Source organism: Mustela nigripes, chromosome 10 (assembly GCF_022355385.1).
Source record: "Mustela nigripes isolate SB6536 chromosome 10, MUSNIG.SB6536, whole genome shotgun sequence".
NCBI lineage: Eukaryota > Metazoa > Chordata > Mammalia > Carnivora > Mustelidae > Mustela > Mustela nigripes.
The window spans coordinates 21,140,361-21,159,714 of NC_081566.1; the positions used below are offsets into that span (position 1 = coordinate 21,140,361).

At 37.9% G+C, this 19,354-nt stretch overlaps 1 long non-coding RNA gene across 8 annotated transcripts in view; it reads left to right on the forward strand.

Annotated features, from left to right (window-relative positions):
• The window catches only part of LOC132025464 (uncharacterized), a 214,540-nt gene that overhangs the window by 48,648 nt on the left and 146,538 nt on the right, over positions 1–19,354 (forward strand). Inside the window, exon 2 of one of the 8 annotated variants that reach the window (XR_009406586.1) lies at positions 10,372–10,497. The exons of the other annotated variants lie outside the window; for them this stretch is intronic. This is a non-coding gene — a long non-coding RNA (uncharacterized LOC132025464). The remainder of the gene's footprint in view (positions 1–10,371; positions 10,498–19,354) is intronic. 8 annotated transcript variants of the gene reach the window in all.

A 19,354-nucleotide genomic window follows, 5' to 3' on the forward strand; every position in this document is an offset into this window, starting at 1 on the left:
GCTACTTGATTAAATTTATAATAATCCGCTGTTATTCTGTAAGACCCATCTTCCTGCTACAATGATCAAAAGGTAAGGTAAATGGAAACATGATAAAAATCACGATCCATGGGCACATGTGTGGCTCAGTCAGTAAGTCTGCCTTTGGCTCAGGTCGTGATCCCAGGGTACTGGGATGAAGTCCCATGTTGGGCTCCCTAGTCAGCAGAGAGCCTGTTTCTTCCTCTTGCACTCCTGCTTGTGTTCCCTCCCTCGCTGTGTCTCTCTCTGTCAAAAAAAAAAAATACGATCCATGCATCTTTCATTTTTGATGGTGGAACTCATGTTTGTATTAGTGGTTGGGAGTTCAAAGAGTTTTTAATTGTCCATTTCTATCATTCCACAGTTCAGGGCACTAATGTGCAGATTCTGGGTCTACCTCTTCCAACTATACACCCAACTTGGAATATAATCACACGATGGCTTTATGGTTGCACTGGACCTATGAGTAGATGGGCTTCTCTGATATTATAATCCCTAACTATGAATGCTGTATTGCAGGATAGGTCTCTAGGAAATAGCACATAGCACATCAATAAAGATTCAAAGTACTGGGTATTTCCCTTTTTGACAACTTCTCTTGTCATATGGCATACTTCCCATATCTTCCATAAAAAATGCTAGAAGGAAGATGGCCAATACTTGCTTTTCCATGGCTGCAAGTATTTTTTCCTCAAAGGTACCTTTCTTTTCCTTCCAGGTCTATGAAATGATCAGAGAATGGGATGAGGAGAGTGGCTTCCTATTATAGTGGCTCAAATCAGCCTTTTATCTGCCACACCATTAATACCAAGTGGATTTTTATTGTATTCAGCCTCAGTCAGGTCTGGTGATAGTTTCCAGACTGCCCTCATTGCCTTAAGCCTCTGTTGCCTGTAGGTATACCTGGCAGAAATATCTGTCCGGTTACGTTCTGCGATGGGCAGAAAAATGCCTCTAAAGATGTCCACAATTTGGGGTGCCTGGATGGCTCAGTGGGTTAAAGCCTCTGCCTTTGGTTCAGGTCACTATCCCAGGGTCCTGGGATCCAGCCCCGCATCCAGCTCTCTGCTCAGCGGGGAGCCTGCTTCTCGGTCTCTCTCTGCCTGCCTCTCTGCCTACTTGTGATCTCTGTCTGTCAAATAAATAAATAAAATCTTAAAAAAAAAAAAAGATGTCCACATTTTAATCCCTGGAACTTGTGAATGTGCTAAATTACATGGCAAAGAAAAATTAATGCAGATGAAATGAATGTCGCTAATCAGCTGACCTTAAAATAGAGAGAGCCTGGATTCTCCTAGTGGACCCAGTAGAATCACAGGGATTCTTAGAAGTGGGAGAGGAAGGCAGAAGAGAGGGAGTATCAGAGGAAGTCGGGACAGGGAAGAATAGTCAGAAAGCTGCAATGTTACTGGCTTTCAAGATGAAGAAAGAAGCCTGTAAAAGCTGAGAAAGGCAATTAAATGGATTATTGTCTGGAGACTCCAGAAAGGAATGCAACCCTGCTGATACCCTGCGTTTAGGGCTTTTGACTTCCAAAAGTATAATAGAATTTTGTACTGTTTTTTGTTTTTAAAAGTTTGTCTTATTGGGATGCCTGGGTGACTCAGTTGGTTAAGCATCTGCCTTTGGCTCAGGTCATGAGCTTCCAGCCCCGTGTCAGGCTCTCTGCTCGGTGGAGAGCCTGCTTCTCCCTGATGCTCTGCCTGCTTATGCTCTCTCTCTCTCTCTGTCAAATAAATAAATAAAATCTTAGAAAAGAAAGCTTGTCTTATTTATTATTTTATATAGAGAGTGAGGGAGTGCAGGAGCACGAGCAGGAGGAGGGAAGGGCAGAGAGAGAGAGAAAGATGCCTCAAGCAGACTCTTTGCTGAGCGGGGAGCCCCACACGGTGATCCCAGGACCTGATATGACCAGAGCCGAAATCAAGAGTCGAACTGCTCAACTGACTAAGCCACGCAGGTGCCCCAGAATTTTGTGTTGTTTTAAGCCACGAAGTTTGTAGTAACTTATTACAGCAGCAATAGAAAATAAGCAGATTCCTAGTTTTAAGAAACTAAAGGGTTATTTTTAGTAGAGATGTACTGAAATAGATTTTTCAAGTAGCTCACAGAACCTCCAGGAAGGCGGGAAGGCAAGCCCCAGAGGTCCTTGTCAGAAGCCATAACACAGTCCGCCTGCAGACGTGCTTCACCGACCTGCAGCACCCCCCTGGGGCATTGTACTGTCCACAGCAATGCTAGACACTGGGCCTCAACCACTGTCGCTTCTGGAGAAATAAGGAATGAGTCGCTCCCTGCTTGGATTCCTCTCGTCCTATTTGAGTGCTTCTATTCCCATTTGCATCCCCACCCAGGCAGGGTTTTGACCCTTAGAGGACAACCAGCAAGCCTGAGTCTGAACTCCTTCATTTTTTCCTCTATCTCCTCTCATTCCCAGATTCCCCAGTGATTAAGAGGGTTTTTTTCTCCTTTCTTTGAGTTGAGAGTTCTATCATATCCTGAGTTCTCTCGGGCTTCACTTTCCAGTGTTGTCTTTCAGGCTCTCTAGCTCTTGGTACTTCAAGGAAAGCCCATGGAGTCTGCAAATTTCCATTCCTTCTTAACGAAACCTGGGATCAAAATTAAAAATGGAACCAACAAATATAATTTGCCCATTAAAGCTGAACAATATAACTCCTTTGGTCTTTAAACAAAGAGAAAGTGTTAAAGGTTCTTGATACCAGGTTGGTATACCAGGATAGTATTTCCAGAATAGCATCCCTGCACCACCAGCTCTGGAGTGGATGCTTGAAAACAAGCTGTTCTTATTATTTTATGTGAATATACCTATTCAAATGAAACAAGTGAGTAATGCTTAACTTTATGCATAAATATTGGAGTTGCTCAGCAATGTACTAGAGCTCTATACCATTTACTCACTCGTTCTCTCATTCATTCATTCGACAAATATATATGAAGAGGCCATTATATACTAGGACTAAGTGTTCCAGAACACTTGTTCCAGAACACTTAAGTAACACCATAAATTTTTTTTAGAATTTAGGCAAAATCAGTGTTAGGTGCTTTTAATAGTGATATTTTTTACAAAGCACCTCCAGGTTCTTTAGTAATTAAGTTGCATATGGCCCCACATGGATTCGGTATATACCAAATCTACCCGTTAACCAATAGTAATTTTTCAACGTAGTGTCCCAGTTCAAGGAGGCTAAATCATTTCCTCTGTCCCCCGCTCAGTATCGGCTAAGTCTGGAGAGAATGATCCACTTGGTGCTGAGTGGCACTGCAAATCTTTCTGCTTGACCAAACCCAATCCAGCATAACTGGCACATTCCCGGTTCTGTTCACTTATTTTTCCTTTTTGTCCAGCCCTGGCCACAAACTCTGACATTGGCCATGGCAGTGGTAAGTTGTACTGAATCCAAGAAGTGCCGCTTAGCTCACTGATTTCTGGAAAGGGAAACCACTGGTAAGATTGGATTGGTGTCTGTCTGTTACTGAGGAGAAAAGGCAATATCCCAAGCCGCACAGTCCTGACTACATCTTTCTGACCCTCTGTTTTCTATTTTTTTGTAAACTATTATGATTAGACTTTACATAGTGAGGTCATTGAGGAAGCAAGTAATTGGAAACATCTTGGTTATACTATAGCTTATATGTAAATCATAGCCAGTTAATAAGATAGTATGTTGGGCTCATATAAATTTATAAAACTTAATTTTAACCAGTTCTCAGTAATGATAAAAATATAAGCAATTTTCCAGAGGCCATATGACTTTTTTTGTATGTGTGATGGAGATTTTGAGTGTTTTGCTGTATGTGAAATGGCAATTTTTCATGTGCAAAATCAGCTTTTCGAAAGATAGCAGTAGATATGTCAAGATAAAACTGAAGATGCTTACCCATGCAGGAAAATGTCATATGTAGCTAGATTGACTTGTAAGTGCAAAATCTCCTTATAGCTTTTTTAATCCTCAAAAACGTGTGTTTTCCCTGTGTGCTAGGAACACTCACATGGGTAGCTCACCAGTTGTGACATGCCTAGTATGAGGACTATTTCTTTGGAAAATGAACTCAAATTACCTGTACTTCAGGGACTATTAAGTCAAATGCCTGAGAGATTCTTTGGAACCAAGATGATTAAGATATTTTCTAATTTTTAAGCTGATTCTATGCAGCATATACGTTCCTAGAAAGCTATTTTAAACTATGTATTTGTAAAGTTCATCATTTTTCAGTGTAGTAAATGATATTATTATTTAGAGGAATTCCCAAACAAGTATCCAGAGCAAAAATCATCTTGCATTCTGACTAATCATAACATAATTTAGCTATTTTGTAAATTTTTTTTCTTAAAAGCAGGGCATACCTACTTTTTATTTAACATAGATTAAGGAATTTGCAGGTGCTAGATTTTTATTTGTTAATGTATAAAGTGTACAGATCTTAACTGTACATTTTGATAGTTTTGACAATGTATCTACCAAAGAGAACATCCCAATAAAGATGTAGAACATTTCTACGACTTGTGCAATTGCCTTACCTGCCTTTGCAGTCAGTCCCCTCTGTCTCCTCCTCTCTCCCAACAATTGTTCTGTTCTCTATTATCATAGTTTAGTCTATTCTTGAACCTTCTAAAAATAGAATACACTCTTGCATTTGGATTCTTTTGCTCAATAAAATGTTTTTGAAATTTGAGATTCATGTTGATATGGATATCAATAGTTCATTTTTTTATTACTGTGCAGCTTTCCATTTTATGATTATATCACAATCTGACCATTCTTTTATTGATGGATGTTTTCGTTTCCAGTTTCGGGTTACTAGGAATAAAGCTGCTACGAACGTTCTTATTTAAAAAGTCCTTTTTTTTTTTTTTTTTTTTTTTGCCTAGGAGTAGAATTCTTGGGTCATAAAGTAGGGATATGTATCACTTACATAGAACAAAAATTTTCTGAAGTGGTTGCAGCATTTTTCTCTCCAATCTGTAATATGAGATTTCCAAATGTTTCATATTTGTGCCAATATTCACATTTTAAGTTTTTAAGCTCTAGTTATTTGAGTGGTATATAGTAGTATCTTGTGGTTCCAATTTGAATTTCCCTGATGACTAATGATGTTGAGCACTCTTCACTTGCTTCTTAGTCATTTATGTGCCTTGTGTTTCTTCTTTCTTTTTTTTTAAGAGACATTTTCTTTATTTATTAGAGAGAGACAGAGAGAGAGAGAGAGCATGCACAAGCAGGAGGAGTGGCAGGCATAGGGAGAAGCAGGCTTTCCACAGAGTAGGGAGCCTGATGCAGGGCTCAATCCCAGGACCCTGAGATCATGACCTGAGCCGAAGGCAGACAGTCAACCAACTGAGCCATCCAGGCACCCCTTGTGTTTCTTTTTTAAATTACATTTTCAAGTTATGCCTATTTAAAAAATTGTATTGCATTTATTATTGATTTACAGTAGTAGTTTATATATTCTGGATATATATCAAATATGTGTAAGTAATATTTCTCAGTTTCTGGATTATTTATTCATTTTCTTAATGTGTTGCTGATGAGCAAAAGTTTCTAATTTTGATTAAGTCCACTTGATTATGTTTCATTTATGATTAGCACTTTTTTTGGTCTTGTCTGCAAAATCTTTACCTATCCCAAGGTCATAAACATGATCTCTGAATTTTTCTTCTAGGGGCTTTACAGTTTTAAGTTTTATGCTCAATTGCTAACTTTTTATATGGTGTAAGATAGAAGTTCAGACTGTCCTTTCCCATATGCGTATACATCTTTTTCAGCACCATATGTTGAAAAAGCATCCCTCCCTCCCACTTAATTGCATTAATACCTTGTCAACAATTTTCCATCTAGAAAGGATCTATTATTTGACCCAATTAAATTCCACCAATCTAGTGTATATCTACACACTAATATTAGACTATCTTGGTTACTGTGGCTTATAGTAAACCTTGAAATCAGTTGGTAAAAGTAGTTTAATTTTGTTATATGGACTTCATAACCTGAAACCTGAAATCATCTATTATGTTTGTTTCCTTATGGATTTCTTAGGATTTTCTATGTACAAAATCAAGTCATCAACAAATAAAGACAATTACAAATTTCCTTTTCTAATATTTGTGTTCTTTAAAAAAATTTTTTACCTCATTGCACTGGCTAAGATTCCCAGTTCAAACTTAAATAGAAGAGCCATTCTAGGAGAAATTGTTTCTAATCTTAGGAGAAATATGTTAGTCTTTCACTGCTAAGTATAATGTTGACTGTGTTTTTTATTGACGTCCTGGTAAGTAATAAGATGTATATTATTATATAATCTGCCACCAAATCCTCTCACAGAACGTTTAAGAAAACTTGTAATCTCCTGAGTGACAGGGATGCTAAGAGCATCTCATGTTAATATTTGGTCTTTGATCTCAGTTCCTGACACTGAGTTCCTAAATCCTTTGGAATTTCTGGAGTGATAGGAGACTCTTGTTCTAATGAGGTGATAGTTGGTGGACTCATTGTCGTCTGGATAATTATCCAGACAACTTTAGGAGTGGGACTGGTCACCAGAAAGACCAAACCATAGTTAGTAGCTTGGAACTTTTAATCCTCCTCTCCCATCCTCAAAAGAGAGGATAAGCGTTAGAGATTTAATTAAATCTTCATTATGCCTACATGACGAAGCCTCCATAACAATCCCGAAAGTACAGCGCTTGGAGAATCTGGGTTGGTGAGCACAGCCATGTGGTAAGAGGGTGGTACATCTTAACTCTACAGGGACAAAAGTTCCTTAAACTAAGGATACTTTTAGACCTCACCCAATATACTTCTTCATCTGGTTGTTCATTTGTATCCTTTATCATATCCTTTATGATGTAAACTGACAAATGTAAGTAAGTATTTCCCTGAGTTCTGTGAGACATTCCAGAAAATCATTGGTCCTGAAAAGAGGGTTATGGGAACATCTAGCTTATAGCTGCTCAGTTATAGGGATGGGAGGTCCAGAGTTGCATCTGGCATCTGAAATGGGTAAAGTCTATGAGCCCTTAACTTGGGTTATTTGACCCTAACTCCAGGTAGATAGTGTCAGAATTGAATTGTAGGACACTTAGCTGTTATCAGATAGGTTGGTGTAGGGGAAAACCCCATACATTTGATGTCGGAAGTGTTGGTGAGAGCAGAGGAAAGAAAAACATAGTTTCTTTTTATGATTTTTTAAATCACATTTAAGATATTCCCTTTCTATTCCCAGTTTTCCCAATTTATAGACTTGAATTTTATCATATTCTATGTTTTTAATGAGATACTGTTATAATAAATTACACTGAATGGCTTATCTTGTATTCCCAGGAAAGAGCCTATTAGTAATGGTATGTAATACTCTTTATATATTACTAGATTTGATTTACTAGTATTTTGTCAAGAATTTTTGCATTTATATTCAGTAGAGTTATTGGTATCTACTTTTCTTGAAATGGTCTTGTCAGGTTTTACTATTAGGTTTATCCTGGCCCCATAAAACACATTGGGAAGTTTCCTCCTTTAATTTCTGAGTTTGCTTAGAATTTGTATTAGTTCTGCCTTTAATGTTTGATAGAAGTTGACTAATGAAACTACTTAAGTTTTGAGGTATCTTTGTGGGAAAGTTTAAATATTTCCATAAATGTACATATCTTAAACAGTTATATGAATGTTCAGAATTTTTTTTATTACTTCTTGTGACAGTTTTCATAATATTTGTTTTTAACGGATTTTTCCCATTTGATCTAAGTTAGAAAATTTATTGACATAAAGTTTTTCATGATACTCTCTTATTCTCTTAATGTCCATAGTGATGTCTTTTTTTTTTTTTTAAGATTTTATTTATTTATTCGACAGAGAGAGATCACAAGTAGGCAGAGAGGCAGGCAGAGAGAGAGAGGAGGAAGCAGGCTCCCTGCTGAGCAGAGAGCCCGATGTGGGACTCGATCCCAGGACCCTGAGATCATGACCTGAGCCGAAGGCAGCGGCTTAACCCACTGAGCCACCCAGGCACCCCACAGTGATGTCTTTATTCCATTCCTGATATTGGTAATTTGTGACTTTTCTTTCTTTCTTTCTTTCTTTTCTTGATCAGTCTTGACAAAGTTAATCACTTAGAAAATCTTTTCAAAGATTTAGCTTTTGGCTTTTTTATTTTACCTATTGCCTTTTTTATAATCTCATTGTTTTCCAGTTTCAAATGTTTTCTTTCTTTTAATTAATTTGAGTTTAATTAGCTCATCTTTTTCCAGCTTCTTTATGTAGAAGTGTAGGTCATTATTTTAATATGTTTCTTCTTTTTAATACAAAGCTAGAAACTACCCTGAAAGCACAATTTTAGCTATCCCCCACAAATTTTGACTTCTTTAACATCTTGCTTGAGATATTTTCTAACTTACTTTTAAATTGTTTCTTTGACGTATGGATTATTTAGAGATAGGTTTGTTAATTTCCAGAGTCTGGGTTTTTTTTTTCCATATGTCTATTTACAACTGATTTCTATTTAATTCTGTTGTAGTCAGAGAAGTCCCCTGTATAATTAAGTTCTTTGAAAATTTTTGAGATTTGATTTATGCCCTATCACATGGTCCTTGTAGGTATTTGTTCCATGTGCATTTGAAGAAAAAGTATTTTGTGTGGTTGTTGGTTGTGCTTTATAAATATGAAGTACATCAGTTTGGTTTTTAGTGCTGGTTAAAAATTCACTATCCTTATTGATTTTTTTCTCTATTTGATACAGTAATATAATGACTGAAGGAAAAAATGTATATCCCATCTCTGTCTATAGATTTGTCTCTTTTTCCCTTCAGTTCTGTCCGTTTTTGCTTCATATATTTTGCAGCTCTGTCATTAGATGCTTATGCATTTAAGATTACCATATGTTCTACTTAAAAATAAGTGTTTACTATGGTGAGGGCTGTGAACTGTGTAAGACTGATGAATTGCAGACCTGTACCCCTGAAACAAATAATACATTATATGTTAATAAAAATTATTTTAAAAAAAAGATTACCATATGTTCTTAATGAATTGACCTTTTTAGCATTACGGAGTATCTTTGGTAATATTCCTTGTCTTGAAGTCTATTTTGTCTTATAGTAACATAATCAACAAGAAAATAGTAGACTTTAAAATGCTTTATGTTTATTTCTTTTATCTGCCCACGACCTGTCCCTCCTGCTGTCCTTGGCCGTGTTAGGACACTAGCAGGCCACAGGTGGTATCAGGCACTGCTGGTCACTGCAGTTCTCTTAATCCTGGCAGTACTGAGACCAGAGCAGGGAAGCCACGTGAGTAGTTTGTGTCTCAGGCTATCTGAAAAGGAGGATTTGGCTTTCTCTACTTTTGGAAATGTTTTTGATTTTTGCTTCTGTTAAGCTAGTAAAGGTATTGTTTTGCCTGAGGGAGATTACAACTGAAAGTATTTTCAGGTGGTATCACTTTGCTAAGAATTATAAAGTTCATTTTTCTTCAGCTGTCTTGATTTTCAATATTTTTACATACTAGAGGAGTTCTATGGCATTTTGATTTGAAAAGTTTGAGATTCACTGCACTGAAAGTTCCAGTCTGAGAGCCAAGAAAATGGTATTTTTGCTTGTTTAAAATTCCAAATGTATGACTTAAGCCCAGTCCTTTAAAATTTATCCCAACAAAGAACAAAGATAGTGATGTTTATCCTAACCTACAATTCATGGAATTTTATAATTGGATATGACCTTAGAGATTATCTGCTCTTACCTGGTAATTTTATGTGTAAGGAGAATGAGACTTTGAAAATCTCAGTAATTTGCCTCAACACATTCAGTTTGTTCAAAGCTGATTGGAATTTGAACCCTGGATTCTTGTTACCAATCTAATGTGATTTGTTTTTTAAATCAAAGTATGGTAAATTTAGAGAACATTTAGAAAGACTGCAAGATTCCAAAATAATGAGTCTACACAAATCGTGACTAATATAATGTGTTAAGTGATATAAGACATTAAAAAATGCTGTTCTGTGAATTTCAAAAGGCATATTTATTTTTACAGCTGAGTTTAAGCTCAAGCAAATATGTTAGAAGAGCCCCACAAATTCTTGTCAAGTACCAAATAATCTGATTTAGAGAAAATATCACTTTCTTCTTTATTATTCACATAAAACACCAATTTGTATAGCTTTCAAAGATTACAAATGTTTCATTTGACCCTTACAAAGAGCAGTATAAAAATAATTGCTAATATTAACTTTACTGTGTGCCAGTAAAGTTTACTGTGTGCCAGGAGCTATTCTAAGTGCTTTCTACCTATTAACTTCATCCTTAAAACAGCCCTTATTACTATTACCGCCCTTATTTTATAGATGGGCAAGCCAATGCACAGAAACAAAGTGACTTTTTCAGCTTTGAGGCTGAGCCAGGACTGGCCCTAGAATGGATGGATGTCTCAGCCACTTTGCTATGGACCTTCTTAAGTGGGCAGAACAAAGGTACAGATTGTTCTTTATCTCTTTCCCATGGTTTGGTTTGGTTTTATTTTCCCAGTGCTGCTGTTTACACAGAACAACTTTACCTAAGTATCCAAGGCCATATGATGCATTATACAATTTGGCACTGGCCACATTTAGGGCATTAATTAGAGAGAATGTTTCTCATAGTTGGTTTTTTTTTTTTTAACTTTTTTATATTTGAGCCTTCAAACCACAGTGATTAATCCTTAGACAATATATCTTGTTTTCTACTTCAACTTTTATGACCAATAGGTCTTTCCTCTGTTACACTATTCAACTGGCAAAATTTATTTCAGAAAAAGATGTAATTTCATGTAATTATTTTTCTATATTCTAAAAAAAAAGAAGAAAATCAACAGAATGAAAAGACAAATCACAGACTGGGAGTGAATATTTGTAAAAGACTCTTTTTAAAATAATTTTTTATTTTTTTAATAAACATATAATATATTATTAGCCCCAGAGGTACAGGTCTGTGAATCGCCAGGTTTACACACTTCACAGCACTCACCATGGCACATGACCTCCCCAATGTCCATAACCCAGCCACTCTCTCTCCCTACCCCCCTCTTCCCAGCAACCCTCAGTTTGTTTTGTGAGATTAAGAGTCTCTTATGGTTTGACTCCCTCCCGATCCCATCTTGTTTCATTTATTCTGTAAAAGACTCTTTTGATAAAGAACTGTTATCTAAAATATACAAAGAACTCTTAAAACTGAACGATAAGAAAACAACCCATAAAAAAATAAGCCAGAGACCTTAAGTGACACCTCATCGAAGATCTACAGATGGCCAATAAGCATATGAAAAGATGTTCTATGTCACTCACATGTCATCCAGGAAATACAAATTAAGGCAGCAACGAGGTACCTGTACACATCTATTAAAATGGCCAAAATATAGAATCCTGACAATACCCAGTGCTAAGGGTGTGTAAGAACAGGAAGTCTCCTTCATTGGTGGTAGTAATACAAAATGGTACCACCACTTTGGAAGACAATTCGGACAGTTTTTTAGAAATCTAAACATACTCTTACCAAGTGATCCACCAGATGTTCATTGGTATTTTCTCAAAGGAGATAAAAACATGTCCACACCAAACCTGCACATGGTTGGTGGTAGCACCTAAAACTTGAAAGTAACAAAGATGTCCTTCAAAAGTGAATGGAAAGATAAAGCTGTGGTACATCCAGACGATGGAATATTATTCAGCATGAAAAAGAAATGAGCCATCAATCCACAAAAAGATGTGGAGGAAATTTAGATGCCTATTACTAAGAGAAAGATGACAATCTGAAAAGGACACATACTGTATGAGTCCAGCTTATGACATTCTGGAAAAGACAAAACTATGGAGACAGTAAAAGGTTCAATGGTTCCTAGGGGAAGTGGTAAATAGGTGAGGCACAGAGGATATTTAGGGCAGTGAAAATATTCTGTATGGTACTGTAATGATAGATACATGTCATTATACATTTGTCCAAACACAGAATGTACAGCAACAGGGGTGAAACTTGATGTCAACTATGGACTTGAGTGGTTATGGTAGGGCAATATAAATTCACCAGTTATAAAAAATGGATCTTTCTGGGGAATGTTGATAATGGCGCAGGCTGTGCTTGTAGGGGTCAGGGAGTATATGGGAAATCTCTATACCTCCCTCTTCATTTTGCTGTGCATAAAACTGATCTAGAAAAATAAAGTCTTTTTTAAAAAGATTTTATTTATGTAATAGAGAAGAGAGAATATGAGAGAGCATAAGCAGGAGGAGTGGCAGAGGGAGAAGAAGAAGCAGGCTCCCTGTGGACCAAGGAGCCCATGGGGGCTCAGTGCTCGATCCCAGGATCTGAGATCATGACCTGAGCTGAAGGCAGTTGCTTAACCAAATGAACCACCCAGGCACCCTGAAAAATAAATTCTTTAAAAGGAAAAGAAGGGGCACTTGGTGTCTCAGTTGGTTGAGTGTCTGACTCTTAATTTTGGCTCAGATCACCATCTCAGGGTTATGGGACTGAGGCCCATTGTGGGTGCTATGCTCAGCAGGGAGTCTGCTTCTCTTCCTCTCTCTCTCTACCCCTCCCCTACTCTCTCTCTCTGTCTCTTTCAGATAAATAAATAATTCTTAAAAAGAAAAAGAAGATAACCATTTGTATGTCTTCATAGGAGAAGTGTCTGTTCATATCTTCTGCCCATTTTTTGATATGATTGTCTGTTTTGTGTGTGTTGAGTTTGAGGAGTTCCTTATAGATCCTAGATATCAACCTTTTGTCTGTACTGTCATTTGCAAATACTTTCTCCCATTCCGTGGGTTGCCTCTTTGTTTTGTTGACTCTTTTCTTTGCTGTGCAGAAGCTTTTGATCTTGATGAAGTCCCAGAAGTTCATTTTTGCTTTTGTTTCCTTTGCCTTTGGAGACATATCTTGAAAGAAGTTGCTGTGGCTGATATTGAAGAGGTTACTGCCTATGTTATCCTCTAGATTCTGATGGATTCCTGTCTCATGTTGAAGTCTTTTATCCATTTTCAGTAAGAGAATGGTCGAGTTTCATTCTTCTATATAGACACTTCTCCAGTGAAGACATACAAATGGCTATCAGACACATGAAAAAATGTTCATCATCACTAGCCATCAGGGAGATTCATTGACATTCAATGACATTGAGATACCACCTTACACCAGTTAGAATGGCCAAAATTAGCTAGACAGGAAACAACATGTGTTGGAGAGGATGTGGAGAAAGGGGAACCCTTTCCACTGTTGGTGGGAATGCAAGTTGGTGCAGTCACTTTGGAAAACAGTGTGAAGATTCCTCAACAAATTAAAAATAGAGCTTCCCTATGACCCTGCCATTGCACCACTGGGTAATTACCCCAAAGATACAGACATAGTGAAAAGAAGGGCCATCTGTACCCCAATGTTTATAGCAGCAATGGCCATGGTCGCCAAACTGTGGAAAGAACCAAGATGCCCTTCAATGGACGAATAGATAAGGAAGATGTGGTCCATATGCACTATGTAGTATTATGCCTCCATCAGAAAGAATGAATACCCAACTTTTGTAGCAACATGGACAGGACTGGAAGAGATTATGCTGAGTGAAATAAGTCAAGCAGAGAGAGTCAATTATCATATGGTTTTACTTATTTGTGGAGCATAACAAATAGCATGGAGGACAAGGGTGTTAGAGAGGAGAAGGGAGTTGAGGGTAATTGGAAGGGGAGGTGAACCATGAGAGACTATGGACTCTGAAAAACAATCTGAGGGTTTTGAAGGTACTGTTACGCTGAAAAGAAATAAAAAAGAAAAAGAAAAAGAAGATAGAAGAACAGAAAGGAACTAAGTGACCCACAGGATATAATAGACATGGAAAGAAATTTAGGAGGATGGAACTGAATGAGGGACACAGACTTATATGTGGAGATAATGAGGCCGTTTTATATTTTGTAATGTTTATTTATAGAGCACTTCCCATGAGCCAGGTACTGGTCAAATATTTTATAAATCTCACAATTTAATGAAGTAGATGCCATATTATTCCCATCCTATTGTTGTGGGAACGGAAGCTTTGAGAGGGGGCAGAAACTGAAGTCTCATTATAAGCAATAAACAGAGCTGGGACCTGAATCCAGGTGGATTTGGCTCTGAGGGATGTCCTCCTAATCACCCTGCTCTACTGCCTGTGAGATGCTTATGGGACCACCTCATAGAGATATCCATTAGACAGCTTAAAACAGAAGTCCAAAATCCAGGATTAGCAATGAATGAGTAGGTAACTGTAGAATGGAAGTGGCTGTTGAAGTGAAAATTAACTTAAGACAAAGGAGATGATTTGCCACTTGCATGACTTTAGGTGAGAAATAACTTTGTGATAGAGAAGGCAAGGAAACACTGAATGTTTTATTGGCATCCAGGCCAAGGAACATGTTAGTCATCTGTTATGGGGTGAGTTTATTATGGTCAGGTCTAGGGTCAGGGGATTGATGAGACTGATTAGATTCACAATTTAGGCCTTTTAGGAAAATCAACATTAAGCAAATTATTAGCATCCACCATTGGTTAAGAATATTCAGAATACCCTTAAGTTACTCCATTGAAGAAAGCTAACTTTGAAAAGTCTTATCTTACTTTCTAACTGGGAATTTGTGACAATTGTCACAACAGAAGAAATGGCTTTATTTAGGAAGATTTCTTCATACACAGTAAACTCAGACTGTACCTACAAAGTTATCCATCCCCAGTCAGATGACCCACTCTAAGGCAAATGGTATTGTTTTTCTTTTCTGTTTACGGTTGTCCACATACATTGGAGATTGGACCTCTAGTGATCCTCCAAGCCATCTTCTCTCCTTTGGGGATAATGCTGTGGCAAAATACTGTGGATTCTGTAGTTTGAAATGGACAAGCACTCACTCTGTGCCGTGTAGAAGACACAACGTCATGACCCTGCCCCCTCGAAAGCTCAGCCCCTACTTCCAGCTGAGATCAGGGCTCTCTAACCTTGATTTAAAGATGGATAAAGATGAAATGTGAAAATAATGTGTCTTTTACCTGGTTATGTTTTGCTACTTTAAAATTGTTTAGTCTTGAAGCTTCACATGGTTTTTCAGCCTCTTTCCCCCATTAAACTAATCTGAAGATAGTTTCGGTCTTTCTCTGCTGTTGGGGTATATATATATATTTTAAGATTTTATTTGTGTATTTGAGAGAGAACACAGAGGGAGAGAGAGAGGGAGAAGCAGACTCTCTGCTGAGAGGAGAGCCTGATTCAGGGCTCCATCCCAGGATGCTGGAACCATGACCTGAGCCAAAGGCAGACACTTAATGAACTGAGCCACCCAGGTGTTGCTATACTATTGGCTTCTTATACAGAGATTCAAGACATTCATCAAAAGCAGTATTGAAATAACATTTTTTCATCTATTTTTTTTACTCTTAAGAAAATGTTTATATCTAAAAGCATGTGAATTTGCAGTTTCTAAGAAACAACTTGAAAGGAAGACTTTGACTTTCTTTGTTTCCACTTTTTTTCTTGGGAAGAGCTACCTCGGATCAGAGATTTCTAGATTTCATTACAGTTGCACCAGGGACAGGCATCGTGACACTGGGCAGAGTATTCAGATACTCTGATCCTCAGTTTCTTCATCTGTGAAGTGAGGCTAACACCCAAGCTTTAGAATGTGAAGATGCAGTGAGATATGTCTTCCATATTTGTCAAGTGTCTTGGTCTGATACGTACTTGTGTCTCTCTTGTCCTCTCTCCCTCCTTATTTAACTTATACTTCTTTCTTTTCCTCCTGCTAGAAGGGAAGGAACTGAGGGGAATAATTTTGTGTCTAGATAGATCTCCAGTAGTGCATGGGAAAGATTTTTCTTTGATTCTGCCTCTTACACATTTTCTGTGCTCTCCATTCCAGCCTACCCTGTCTAAACATCCTGTTTTGAGATTGTACTCTACTCTGCTATTTGATATTTCTCTCAAATATACCTTTCTATTGCTTCCCCCATTTTCCTGTTTGTTTGTTTTTTTTTAAGAGCAGTCCCCAAGATTGCTACATCTAAGAAAGGAAAAACAATATATGAAGATAGCTTAAAGAGTAGGATAAAATTGCACTTGAAACCCTCTCTTGTAATTCTGTGTGTGTCTAGAAGCTGAAAAATACACAGGTATATTGCACAATATTTACCTGGCAAAGTAGTTGTACAGAATGGAGGTCTTCAAACTTCTTTGTACTGGAATATACATCTGAATGACATTCTCCTGTTCAATATACTTCTTTGGAAGCAGAGACAAGATGGGTTGTGGGTTATGGAAAACTAGTTTCTAGCTGTATCTGTACCTTCTCCCTCCACCTCTCTCCTACACAAGAAATGCAAGTGAATTTGGGTGAGATGATTATGGGAACAACTTTTAATCTATCCTTGTGTATAAGAAAAGTGAATCATTTTTACTACTTTTTTTTTCATTTATTTATTTTCAGCATAACAGTATAATTATTTTTTCACCACACCCAGTGCTCCATGCAATCCGTGCCCTCTATAATACCCACCACCTGGTACCCCGACCTCCCACCCCTCCGCCACTTCAGACCCCTCAGATTGTTTTTCAGAGTCCATAGTCTCTCATGGTTCACCTCCCCTTCCAATTTACCTGAACCCCCTTCTCTTTTTTTTTAATATAATTTTATATTTTTTATAAACATATATTTTTATCCCCAGGGGTACAGGTCTGTGAATCACCAGGTTTACACACTTCACAGCACTCACCAAAACACATACCCTCCCCAATGTCCATAATACCACCCCCTTCTCCCAAACCCCCTCCCCCCAGCAACCCTCAGTTTGTTTTGTGAGATTAAGAGTCACTTATGGTTTGTCTCCCTCCCAATCCCATCTTCTTTCATTTATTCTTCTCGTACCCACTTAAGCCCCCATGTTGCATCACCACTTCCTCATATCAGGGAGATCATATGATAGTTGTCTTTCTCCGCTTGACTTATTTCGCTAAGCATGATACGCTCTAGTTCCATCCATGTTGTCGCAAATGACAAGATTTCATTTCTTTTGATGGCTGCATAGTATTCCATTGTGTATATATACCACATCTTCTTGATCCATTCATCTGTTGATGGACATCTAGGTTCTTTCCATAGTTTTGAACCCCCTTCTCTATAACTCCCCATGTCCTCCATGCTTTTTGTTATGCTCCACAAATAAGTGAAACCATATGATAATTGACTCTCTCTGCGTGACTTATTTCACTCAGCATAATCTCTTCCAGTCCCGTCCATGTTGCTACAAAAGTAGGGCATTCGTCATTTCTGATGGAGGCATAATACTCCATAGTGTATATGGACCACATCTTCTTTATCCATTCATCTGTTGAAGGGCATCTTGGTTCTTTCCACAGTTTGGCGACCATGGCCATTGCTGCTATAAACATTGGGGTACAGATGGCCCTTCTTTTCACTACATCTGTATCTTTGGGGTAAATACCCAGGAGTGCAATGGCAGGGTCATAGGGAAGTTCTATTTTTAAGTTGTTGAGGAATCTCCACACTGTTCTCCAAAGAGGCTGCACCAACTTGCATTCCCACCAACAGTGTAAGAGGGTTCCCCTTTCTCCACATCCTCTCCAACACATGTTGTTTCCTGTCTTGCTAATTTTGGCCATTCTAACTGGTGTAAGGTGATATCTCAATGTAGTTTTGATTTGAATCTCCCTGATGGCTAGTGATGATGAACATTTTTTCATGTGTCTGATAGCCATTTGTATGTCTTCATTGGAGAAGTGTCTGTTCATATCTTCTGCCCATTTTTTGATATGATTGTCTGTTTTGTGTGTGTTGAGTTTGAGGAGTTCATTATAGATCCTGGATATCAACCTTTTGTCTGTACTGTCATTTGCAAGTATCTTCTCCCATTCCGTGGGTTGCCTTTTTGTTTTTTGACTGTTTCCTTTGCTGTGCAGAAGCTTTTGATTTTGAAGAAGTCCCAAAAGTTCATCTTTGTTTTTGTTTCCTTTGCCTTTGGAGACATATCTTGAAAGAAGTTGCTGTGGCTGATCTCAAAGAGATTACAGCCTATGTTCTCCCCTAGGATTCTGATGGATTCCTGTCTCACGTTGAGGTCTTTTATCCATTTTTAGTTTATCTTTGTGTACGGTGTAAGAGAATGGTCGAGTTTCATTCTTCTACATATAGCTGCCCGGTTCAGCACCATTTATTGAAGAGACTGTCTTTTTTCCACTTTTTTCCTGTTTTGTCGAAGATTATTTGACCATAGAATTGAGGGTCCATATCTGGGCTCTCTACTCTGTTCCACTGGTCTATGTGTCTGTTTTTATGTCAGTACCATGCTGTCTTGGTCATCACAGCTTTGTAGTAAAGCTTGAAATCAGGTAACGTGATGCCCCCAGTTTTATTTTTGTTTTTCAACATTTCCTTAGTGATTTGGGGTCTCTTCTGATTCCATACAAATTTTAGGATTATTTGTTCCAGCTCTTTGAAGAATACCAGTGGAATTTTGATCGGAATAGCATTAAAAGTATAGATTGCTCTAGGTAGTATAGACATTTTAACAATGTTTATTCTTCCAATCCAAGAGCATGGAATGGTCTTCCATCTTTTTGTGCCTTCTTCAATTTCTTTCATGAGTGTTCTGTAGTTCCTTGAGTACAGATCCTTTACCTCTTTGGTTAGGTTTATTCCCAGGTATCTTATGGTTCTTGGTGCTATAGTAAATGGAATCGATTCTCTAATTTCCCTTTCTGTATTTTCATTGTTAGTGTATAAGAAAGCCACTGATTTCTGTACACTGACTTTGTATCCTGCCACATTGCTGAATTGCTGTATGAGTTCTAGTAGTTTGGGGGTGGAGTCTTTTCGGTTTTCCATATAAAGAATCATGTCATCTGCAAAGAGAGAGAGTTTGATTTCTTCATTACCAATTTGGATGCCTTTTATTTCCCTTTGTTGTCTGATTGCTGTTGCTAGGACTTCTAAAACTATGTTGAACAAGAGTGGTGAGAGCGGGCATCCTTGTCGTGTTCCTGATCTCAATGGGAAGGACGCAAGCTTTTTCCCATTGAGGATGATATTTGCTGTGGGTTTTTCATATATAGATTTGATGAAGTTCAGGAATGTTCCCTCTATCCCTATACTTTGAAGCGTTTTAATCAGGAACGGATGCTGGATTTTCTCAAATGCTTTTTCTGCATCAATTGAGAGGACCATGTGGTTCTTCTCTCTTCTCTTATTAATTTGTTGTATCACATTGATTGATTTGCGAATGTTGAACCATCCTTGTAGCCCAGGGATGAATCCCACCTGGTCATGGTGG